The 11,364-nt window shown below is 42.8% G+C and overlaps 1 protein-coding gene across 1 annotated transcript in view; it reads left to right on the top strand.

Moving 5' to 3' along the window:
* Positions 1–11,364, top strand: part of Nek11 (NIMA related kinase 11) — a 151,930-nt gene that overhangs the window by 1,065 nt on the left and 139,501 nt on the right. The gene's annotated exons all lie outside the window — the stretch shown is intronic.

Below are 11,364 nucleotides of genomic sequence, written 5' to 3'. Positions count from 1 at the left end.
TGCCAGCCAAGCAAAAGTGACAGATTCCTGGTTCAGTGAGAGACCTGTCTCAAAAACAAAGTGAATAGGAACCGAAGAGCAATGACATACTCTTGTCTGTCCGTCTGTCTGTCTGTCTGTCTGTCTTCTCTCTCTCTCTCTCTCTCTCTCTCTCTCTCTCTCTCTCTCTCTCTCTCTCTCTCTCTCTCACACACACACACACACACACACACACACACACACACACACACGAAACATGGGAAGGATACAAAACAAAGGAGAGGATAATGCACTTAAGAATCTCTTTGCCCTGGAAGATCAAGTTTCTGTCCCAGTGTCTGTTTTCTTCAGCAATGTCTGGCTCCTGTAAGTTTTTCCTCTTTTTCTCCTTGGATTTTCAAGTGTGGTTGGAAATCAGCAAGGCAAATGACTTTCTATGTCTGTTTGTGTTGTAGGAATTATAAAGGTGTTACCAGTGGTTTATTTATGGGTCAACTTTTGAAATTGTCTCAGGGTACAAGACTTGAACAAGTTGTAGTTATCCAGAGCTCATTGTTTTCTGTCAGTTCCAGCATGAGGCAGGGTGACAGCTAACGCGTTTTCCTGGGTCCCCGGAGCATTCGGTGCACTCTGTATTTGTTGGTTTTCTTAATGCTATGGTAACATTCCTACAAAGCAACTTAAGAAGGGAAGGCTGATTCTGGCCCAGAGTTTGAGGGGTGCGGTGGGAGTTGGAAGCGGCTGGTCACATCGTGTTCACAGCCAGGAAGCTGAGCATCATGGATGCGGTCCTCAGCTCTCACATTAACTCTCTATCCAATCCAGGGTCCCAGCTCCTAAGACATTGGTGTGCGCCTTCCCTTCTCAGTTAAACATCTCTAGAAATTCCTTCACAGGCATGCCCATGCTCCTAGGTCAATTGAAAGCCTGTCCGGCTGATAATGAAGGTTAGGCGCCATTTGGTCCTTCTGAAAAGGTCTTTCCCCCTTCAGTCCTAAGGGTGGTCTTCTAGCCACACAGAGTGAATGCTAAATTTCTGATTACTACTAGATGTAATTACCTTCTTAAAGAGAACACGCTAGTTCATAATTTCCGTGTGTGGTGTTTTTTAGAATGACGCCCCCCATACCGTTGACCCTTGATCCTTTGGTTTATGAGAAAGTTACCTAATTGGCACCCCTCATTATCTACCTTAGGTAAGGCCAAGCTCTTTAACCTCTACTCTGTGTGCTGTACCACAAACAGCGGAAGTGACGTTACAGCTAGACAAAGGTGAATGCTTGCCAAGAAGATTTTTATAATGTTATGACTGCAGTCTCATCAGTGGATCAGAGCAGGTCTCCCTAATGCTGTGTTAACAGAATTAGGTCGAATAGCCCCTGGACTGAAATTGGATGGAAGACACATATTATTGGATCCTATGAGTGGCAGGCTTATGTAATACACTCTTCCAGATACAATCAGCGTGACAAAATAGACCATAACTTCTGACCCTTCCAACAGAGTTCCGCAGTTCATCATTTTGCCACTTGGGGGCACCACACCCTCATTGACATTTTCTGTGTTCTGGGAACTGTAATTACACTGTAAATGTAAATACCACATTCCTTTAAATTTTTATTGCTCTCCCGACTAGCTGTTAGATAAAAATAAAAACTGCAGGCATTTCACTTGATTAGTGCATGTTTGGAGAGTATTCTGTGGGCACAGATATCTGACATTCTTTTTTTAGTCGTTGCAGTAATATTAAGATTAAACTGTTACATTAAGTAGTGATTGAGCAAGCTGCTTCTTTCATTACGACATTATGCATCATGAAATTTAGAAACCTATTTTGGGGAATATTTTCTTTCATAATTATAGACAATCTGGTCTAATGGTTGTAATTATGTTCTAAAAGAATATTATAGCTCATAATTTCAGTTTATATTTTCATTAAGCTGCCAAAACATTTTTTTTTAAATCCCCAAGGATCTTTTGATACATAAAATGATGTGTTTCTATGGAATACCTTGTGACATTTCAGTAGATGTATAATTGTATAGTGCTCAAATCAGGACAAGCATATCTCTTTCCTCAAATATTATTGTTTCTTTGTGGGGACGACATTAAAATGCTATGCATACAGTACATTGTCAATGATGTACAGTCATCATACCATGCAATAGAACTTATCTATTCTACTTTCCATAGTCACTGCTAGATTGTCCTAGTCCATCTGTGCCCCGCCCCCAGCACTATATGGCTGCCTTGTGTTCTTCACTCTCTTCTATGAGATACGTGTGTAGATCCCATATTTGCATGAAATTCTGTGGTGTTTATCTTTCTGTGTGGGACTTAGACTTGACAGATGTCTTCCAGTTCTATTCACGATGCTGTAAAGACAGGACTTCATTGCTTTAAGCCTGGGTAGTAGTTCATTGTGTATATGTACCATACTTTATTTCTTTACTCACCAGGCGATGGATGCTTAGGTCGATGCCATTTCTTGGCTATCAGGAATACTATTGCAATCAACATGGGGATACAGATGTCTGATAATCTCATTTTCCTCTTCTTTTGTGCTTATTGGTGGGATTGCTGGATTACAGAATAGTTCTATTTTTAGTTTTCTGAGCAGTCTCTCATTGTTTTTCATAATGGCTGCATTAATTTACATTCCCACCTGCAGAGTGTGTTTCTTTTCTCTGTATCCACACAGCACTTGTTTTCTTTTGTGTTTTTGACCACCACCACCACAGTAAATATAATGATGTAGCTTATTGTGGCTTTAAGATATATGTTTCTAGTGATTACGATGTTCAGTACCTTGTCATATATCTGTTGGCGGTTTGTAGTATTCTTTGGAGAAATGTCTCTATCTCTCATTGTGTTAAAGATGAAAAACTTGCAAGTCTTCAGAGAAGTGTCCCCAAGCCTGTGCTTCAACCTCCAAGGCTCTTCCCTCCTTGGGGAGTTCTTGGCCCTGCGACGGGTGATTTTCAAAGTCTTAACAAGCTGATTTTCCACTCAGTCGGGCACATAAAATGGAGGAGGAAGCAGAGCCAGGAGTCGCTGCTAGAATGATCTAAAGGATAACAGCAGAAAGAAATGGTGATGGGTCTGGAGATGAAGAGAGGGAAAACAGTGAATCAGCCAAACTAACTGACCAGCCAAAGCCAAGGTTTGCTATCAGCCCATGTCTCCAGAAGGCATCTCAGGCTTGTGTGGGGATGCTAAGAGATAGAGTCACCTTCAGGCATGGACTTGAAGGAACCTGGGTCTTTGAAGAAGAAAATGTGTTTGAATCAGTCCTCCGGAATCCATGCCTCAGCCATGCAGAGACGGCCCGTGTTAGTGAGGTACTTCTGCTTAACCCATGCCCAGGGAAAGCTGTAACCTTGATGCTAATTGAGCATAAAGCTTACATTGAGCAGTGCCTCTCTTCTTCCTGGTGACAGTTCTGGGAAATCCTGACTATTTGAACAGAAGTGAAAATATTTCTGAGCAAAGTTAGTGGCATAATTTGACAGTGAATCGCCTACTCCCGGGTAGATACTGTCTTTGTCGTAGAGTGAAGTTTCATTCACGGAAACCATTTTTGTGGAAATTCTCAGTGTCTGTGTCTTGTGAATAGCTCTGGGTATACACACAGTGTTTTTAGGACTCCACCTTTCCCATGCCGAAAGTAGTGTGCGTACATTATGAGAAGTGCAGGAATGCCTCCAAAACCAGAACAGTCTATACAACCTTTGCTCATCTTCTGCGTGGACAGACAAATAAGAAAACATGGTCTTGCCTCAGAGGTGAGACCTTCGTGTACTATGTCCAGTATTAGAGGAGGGGCACAGAACTCACAAAACATTTTTAAAAGGAAAACAAACACAAAACAAAGCAATACTATTGGTCACCCTCTACTGAGTCCTCAAGAAGCTAGCGTGCATGGTGGCCCTTACCCTGGTTGAGCAGAAGACTCACATTGCTGAAGTGCAGATGCTGGAATCATGCCACTAGATCCTGTCCCACCGTGGGTCTGACACAGGCCTCTAAATGCTTGAGCACATACTGGAGATCTGAGTAGGCATCCAGTATGGACAGTATTCTGTCTAGTGGGAGCTGAAGACACTGGTTGTATAGCCATAAGGAAAAGGTTGGGATAGCTCCCGCTCTGCGGGATTAAAAGGTCTTGGTTGCTGTGACATAACTCAGATCCGTCTAAGCTTGCTGCAGGTTGGATGTGAGGCAAGGTTTCCTGGGAAGGATTATTTTGTATGAGGCCTGAAGTGTTTGACAGGGCTCTTGTCTTCATGCCTTATTGGGTGTGAGAACTGTGAGGAAGGCTCCTTCCTCCTCCAAGGTTTCTGATTGTGTAGCTCTGTTGGGAAGGGCTTAAGAACTTAGAGTGCCCAGGCTGGTCCTGGTTTTAGGTGGCGTACACTTTGAGGTGCGCCAATCTCTGCAGCTGTGGAGGCACAATTCCATTCCACGCACAAGACCCTAAAGTAGTGTAGGGCTCCACTGTGTATATAATTCTGCATCATTTTTTTTCAAAGCACTAAGATTTAAGATAAAAGCATCATTTTAAGAGGCTAGACAGTGGACTCAGCAGTCAAGAACACTAGTTGCCCTTCCAGATGACCTGGGCTTGATTCCCAGCACCCACATAATGGCTCACAAATGTCGGTAACTCCAGTTCCAGGGTATCTGATGCCCTCTTCTGGCCTCAGAGGGTACCAGGCCCACACGTGGTACATGTATATGCAGGCAGAGCACCCCATTTTAAATGACTACAGAGTAACTCACTGTGCTGACTTAGTATCATGTGAGCCCTCTCCTTATACAAGATCCTTAGCTGTGTCTCCTAGCGTGCCTGGAGAGGGAGTCTTGTGTCTCTTCTCGCGCACCCTTCCTGCAGTGGCATAGCTGTGCAAGCTGTCGAGGAACTGCGCTGCAGGGTCTCCGCATCATGCTCTGCATGTATTTGAGAATCTGATAGAAATTGTGGCTGTATTGCCAAGAGGCTCGGCTGTAATTAGAAATAAAGGGCTTAATATGTTTTCAAGTTTATTTACGACACACTAAGGAATGGAGAAAACAGGTTCCTATTGTAAGGAGTGAACTGAAGCACCTCTTTTCTCTGTCTAAGGTTTCACTGTTCATAAAAGGGCTATTATTTCTCCTTAAAGGATTAGCAAGTTGATGTTAGTAGCTCAATATTATCAAATCCAATTTGAAGTGAATATTCTTTCCAGAATGCATAGATTTTTATATAAGTCAATTTTCTTTTAAAGTATATTTTATTAGTTATTTTAAAATTTTACATGATGTATTTTGATCATTTTCACTCTATGTTTCTTTTCTTAACTCCTCCTAGGTCTACCCTCGCCTTTTCCCTCCCTCTCTTTTAAATACAACCCACCAAGAGTCCAGTTTGCGCTGCTCAGATACTCCCAGGTGTGGAGCCCACACTGGACTGTGGTCAGGCTACCAGGGCTCAACACATGTGAAAACAAAAACCAAAAAAACTAACTCTTCCTTCTTTAGGAGCCATTAACTGTCAGTAGTTCCTTGGTTGGGAGTGTGTGGGGGGGTGTTAGTGAGCCCCCCATGCTGGAATCTTGAGTGACTTGATCCTGTGTAGACAATCACGGCTGCCATGAGCTCATGAGTGCAGCAGGCCTGGCCTGTCTAGAAGACACCGTTTTAACTCGAGTCCTCCTCTATCTTTGGCTTTCAAAATCTTCCCACCCCAACTCCCATGATGGTTCCTGAGCCACGTGTGATATAAATGTCCCACTGAGGCTGATCACTGCACTGGCACTTACTCTGTGTTGACCACTGTCCATTGCACAAAGAATCTTCTCTGATGAGGGCCAAGTGCTCCACAATCTATGGGAATTGAGAAACAGTTTAGAGGGCAGTTCCATCCGTGGCTTCTTGATCAGACTTGTAGTGCTAGGCATGAATTTCCTCCTGTGGAGCGGGTCTGAAATCCAGGCAGAAAGCAGTGTTATCTTTAAAACGTTTGTACCAGTGTTGTGTCTGTGGGCATATGTTGTCACCTCTTTACTGTAGCTCATACTGTTTACAGCTTGTGACACTGTCCATGGCATTTCTCCAACAGTGGCCTGCATGGCACCTTTGGGTACTTACTTGGAAGCTAGCCACCAGGAGGAAGCTTGCTGGTCAGTACCAGCTTGACTTCTCCATGTCCTGTGATTAAAATGTTTATTTCTTCAGCAATGTGGCCCTACCATCACATTCTGTTGGATAGCCAGGAATAGTGGCGATAACTGTATTGTCGCAGTCCTCAGAACACACTCGACCAATAACTTCAAGGAAGGTATCCCACATGTAACACCTGGCACGGGACTTTGTATTTGGCCACCTTTGGTGTTCAGAAAGACATAATCCCCTGTTATGGTAACTCCAGTTAAACACAGACACAGACACACAAAGCTTAGAAAATGCCATTGTGGAAATCAGTGTTCAGTTCCTCAAAAAAAAAAAAAAAAAAACAAAAACAAAAACAAACCTAGAAAAGCAGCTATGATATGACCCAGCTATACCACTCCTGGGCATATAGCCAAAGGAATCTGTTTCCTATACAGAGGACATGTTCATCCACTTTCACTCCTGTTCCCTACACAATAGCCAGGGTGTAGAACAGCCTAAGTACCCGTCAGCTGTTGAGTGGAATAAGAAAGGTAGCACACGGATACAGTAGAATTCTATTCACCTGCGAAGAAAGATGAACTTGTGGAAGTTTTAGGTAAACGGACCGAGCTGGAAAACATTATTGTGAAGTAACCCGGACCCAGAATAAGAAACCCACGTGTTCTCACTCATATTTAGCATTAAACCTTTAGATTTGTATGTTTAGCTTAGGACCCAGGAAAGTAGACAGACAGCGTGGGTGAGAAGGAGGTACAATCTGAGGGGGGACGGTAGAACACAGGTGATGTGAAGGGGAAGGGTGGAATAACAGGAAGGGAGGTTTGGGTGGGGATCGGGCAGAAGAGGCCGTGAGAAGAGAAAACTAACAAGTAAGTTTTCAGCCACTCAGTTGTGAGCTGAAGCCAGTGTTTATATATTGCACCTACTAATACCACTTAGTGGATTTTTTTCTGTCAGAATTATTTAATCATCTTAACATGTGCTCACTATTTTGATTTATTCTAAGAAAGCGTCAGTGGGCTTAATGGCTCAACTTGGAGTTTACTCCTTATACTGTATTAAAGCCAGCTCCCTGCAGTGGGATCTGTGAAGGAAGGCTGGGGTGATGCATATGCTGAGCTAACTCAATAGTTGTTTACAGAGTGGAGAATTATGAAATCAAATTAGAGGGAACCCAGAATTTCTTTCCATATTGCCTCGCTAGTTATCAAAACAGTTTTCTTCAGTTTTATTTTATAGTAATCATTTTTCAAAAGTGTCCATCCTGTTTTCTGTGATAAATTATGCTATAAAAATGTACTAAAATTGTCTTTAAAATGCTGAAGTCCTGGGTAATTCTGTCCTTAGGTAAAATTAGTAAGGAGAGTCTCGAACTTGGCTTCACTGTGGTCTTTGCTGCCCCTTCAAACCCTCTTGCCTCGCACTCATAGGTACACATATACGATTCTGAGCCTCTGATGTGCTATTGAACACACTGAGAACCATATTTAGGTAGTCATGTGGAAAACTCAGCTGGAGTTTCAGTTGTTAAGAAGCAAACCCTGGAGGGCACAGTTGAGTTCAGTTGGTATAGGCATGGAGCCCTGAGTTCGAATCCTAGCACTGTATCAATGAGATATGGTGATGTACAGCTGTTATCCCAGTATTTAGATTGCCGAGGGAGGAATATGGGAATTCAAGGTCATTCTCTGCTACATAATAGTTTGAGGTCAGCCTGGGACCATCGTGTATTGTCTTGGGGAAAAAAGATTAAATCCTGGGTATGAGGCATCTGTGAGGACAATGGTTGCGCTCTTACCATGACAGTTGGGATGGAACATCAAATCTCTAAAACTAGACACTTAACGTATGTGCGAAGGGTATCAGCTCCACCTTAATAAAGTCCATTTGAAAATCCAAACCCCAACACCCTTCAAGGATGTCCGACTGGTTGAATTCACTTAGGCAATTGCTGATGGGGATCATTATGAAATTTAGTAGTTTAAAGTGGTTTTCTTAGCCTTAAGGTCATTCTAATTAACCTTACTGTTTTTAGTTTAGTGAAAAATTATAGAATTTGTTTTATGTGACCTTTATTGAGCATGTGGGAAGGGAAGGTTGAAACGTAGTTAATTTTATCATTTGAACACACTAGTTCCTTGAGTCTCGGAGAGTGGAAACTTAGCATTCTCAAGTCTTTCAGCAGATGTGTTTGAAAGGAGGTTTTCTCAGCCTTGCCGATGTGTGCTAGTCACTTAGCATTTTAATTAAACTTTGGCCCATATTTCTTCTTTCTCATTAGTTTCATTTGCAGAAATCCTTTCCAGCCTGGTCACCTAGCTCTGCCTGCCTCTCCAGACTTGTGGCCAGCCACCCTTCATTCTTTCCCTCCAGCGCCTTCCATCTTGGGGCCTCCTACAAAGGCCTATGCTATGAGTCTCAAAACAAAGCAGCTAGTCTTCTTTTTATAACATTTGATTTGCTATTTCGTGATCAACTGCTTTTAGTTTGTATTGCCGTTCAGAGCTGTCATGATAGCTGAGCTCTGCTGAGTTGTTTCAGGAAAAGAGAACTGTGAAATAGTTCCGTGGAGGTGGCTCAGTGGCTACAGTGCTTCCTATGCAAGTGTGAGGATCTGATTTTGGGTTCCCAACATCCAGGTCAAAAAATGGGCCTTGTAGCATGTGTCTGTAATCTGTAGGCAGAGGCAGAAGGACGGAGAAGGGGGTCACTGGCCAAGTCATGAGCTCTGGGTTCAGTGAGAGACCCTGTCTTAAAACTAAGACGTAGAGCAATGAGGGAAGAGACCAAATTCTGACCTCTGAGTTCTACATGATTAGGCACAGGCGAGTGTACCCACATGTACTAGGACACAGAGAGGGAGAGGGAGGGGGAGAGGGATGGGGGGGAGAGAGAGGGGGAGAGGGAAGGGGGTAGGGAAAGAGAGGAGACAGAGAAGCAGACAGACAGACAGACAGAAAAAGATTAGAAGATGAGTTAGTGACAGACATTCAACATTATGTATGGAGTGAAGCATTTGGTCCTTCAATATGGATTGGACTTAACGTATTGAATTTTAATCAGGCTTTTCTATCTTTGAAGTAGTCAACTATTGAGTTCATTAAAAAGGATAAATACTGAAAGAGTTCTGAAAAATGAAAGCAATAGTTAACTTCCTCCAGTAAAGCATTGTTTTGCTAGGCCCATGTGAACATGAAAATGTGTGTGTGTGTGTGTGTGTGTGTGAACGCACATGAGTTTGTGTGTGTGTACTTATGTGAGTCTGTGTTTGCATTCTTGATTCTGTAGTTTTTCTCTTTACTACTAGTTCTGTTGGCAAAACTGTGCGCTGATACCAAATCCAGTGTTGTGACGGTGGAAGGGGTTGGGGCTAATATTCACCTGCCATATGGACAGACACTAGAAGTACGCAGAGGCAATGTCTACTTCATGAAAATTCAAAGGGTGTTCATATGGCTCCTCCTTGTGAGGCTCGCACTGAGGGCATCAACTGTAACTACCCACACCACAGCAGCACAGGCTTATGCTGGTGTCCCCTCAGCAGCCACCTCTGGCTCCTCTTAAGCCATTAACCAGACTCCCTCCAGGATTCCTTGGAAACTGTGTGCCTGCCTGAATAATTTATCACACAATGATCAATTATTCATAACTCATTATTACAGCTGAACTAAAACCTAAAGGTGGGATCGTCCTGCCACTTAGGAATATCCAGGAGCTCATCAGGGCGCTGCCGTGGGTGGGGTTGCAGTCCTTGCTGCCCCTTCTGCCTGCTTGTTTCTCTGAAGGGATTCCAAAGAGAACAGCCTGTGAGAAGGAATCAGAAATCATGAAAGTGACAGCCGCCTTCCTGCTGGTCCTTAATGCTGTTTGTCTTTTCAGTTCTGGCCTCATTGACACCTACAAGTCAAATCCCCGTTTGAGGGAATGGAGAAGACTTTTATAGCTCTCTTGGTTTATGAATTCATCTTTAGGAAGTCCACAGAGATAGAAAAGTTTGTCTATAGGCTTGTGTTTTCTGAGGTGAAATAGTAATGGATTTCATTATAACATTTTCATCCATGTGTACAACATATTTTGATCACATCCGGCTCTCTTTATTCTCTTGTCCTCCTCCCATTCTCCTTGGTTCTCTACCTTTTCCGATTAGTTCTCCTTCTATGTTCATATGTTTTCTCTCTTTAATGACCCATACATTTCATTAGAGTGGCTTGTAAGCATCTGTGTAAGAGATTATTTTAAGTAAGCCCCTCCCACTCTGTGGCAGTATGTTGCCTAAGCCAGTCTTGTGCAGTCCTTGAGCAGGTACTCACAGCTAGTGTGTGTTCAAGAATACTGTCTTTCACACCAGACCATATACAGTGTTCTGGAACTCACCCTTTATGAGGTTAATCTACTATTTAAAAGAACATGGGTAATTTTAAGGCAAATGTGAATATGCCATGAAGCAGAGTAAAAGGTTATATTTTTTAAATTTTATTTTTTAATAGGTTATGTATCTGCATGGTTCTCTTCTCAGTCTCGCCCTCCCCTTCTCAAATTCTCACATACACCCCTCCACCATTGGGCCACTATTGATAATATCCTGGATGGAGAGTGGAGGGATAGTCCAGTAGATACATATTTGATGCATGTAAGTGTGAAGGCCAGAGTTTGGCACCGCAGAGCCCAGATTTGGTAGTGCAAGCGTGTGTGACCCCACTGGCCGCTCCACAGCGAGCCTGGCTGACACAGCAGCCAACAGACCGGATTCCAGCCACAGCAAGAACTGAAGCCCTGATGTTGCCTCTCTCCCCCAACTCCATTTCTGTCTCTGTCAGTCTGTACACACACACACACTGCACATCTGCTAATTGCAGTGCTTGGAAGGCTGGGGCAGGTAGATTGTTAGTTCCAGGCCAGTCTGACTCAAAACAGAACAAAACTTAAACCAAATCTAATCAAGAAAATTGAGTATGTGAATATGAATGCTTCCAGAACTGATTTATAAATGCATGAACATCTTGAGAATATGGAGTCTTATTTTCCCTTTCCCTCCTTATGGTAATTTCTAGCATATTACATAATTGTATTTGGTGCTTTTCATATGTCAAAGTATGCTAAACGTCTTTCTATGTTTTTACATGGTGAACACCCCATTTTTAAAAAAGCAGCTCAGTAGTGTGTTGCATGGTAAGATTGTAGAATAAGTGTTTTCCTATTAATGTTCATTTGGATTGTTTTAAACTTTTT

This window comes from Acomys russatus, chromosome 32 (assembly GCF_903995435.1).
Source record: "Acomys russatus chromosome 32, mAcoRus1.1, whole genome shotgun sequence".
NCBI lineage: Eukaryota > Metazoa > Chordata > Mammalia > Rodentia > Muridae > Acomys > Acomys russatus.
This window is presented reverse-complemented; position numbering and strand designations above follow the sequence as displayed.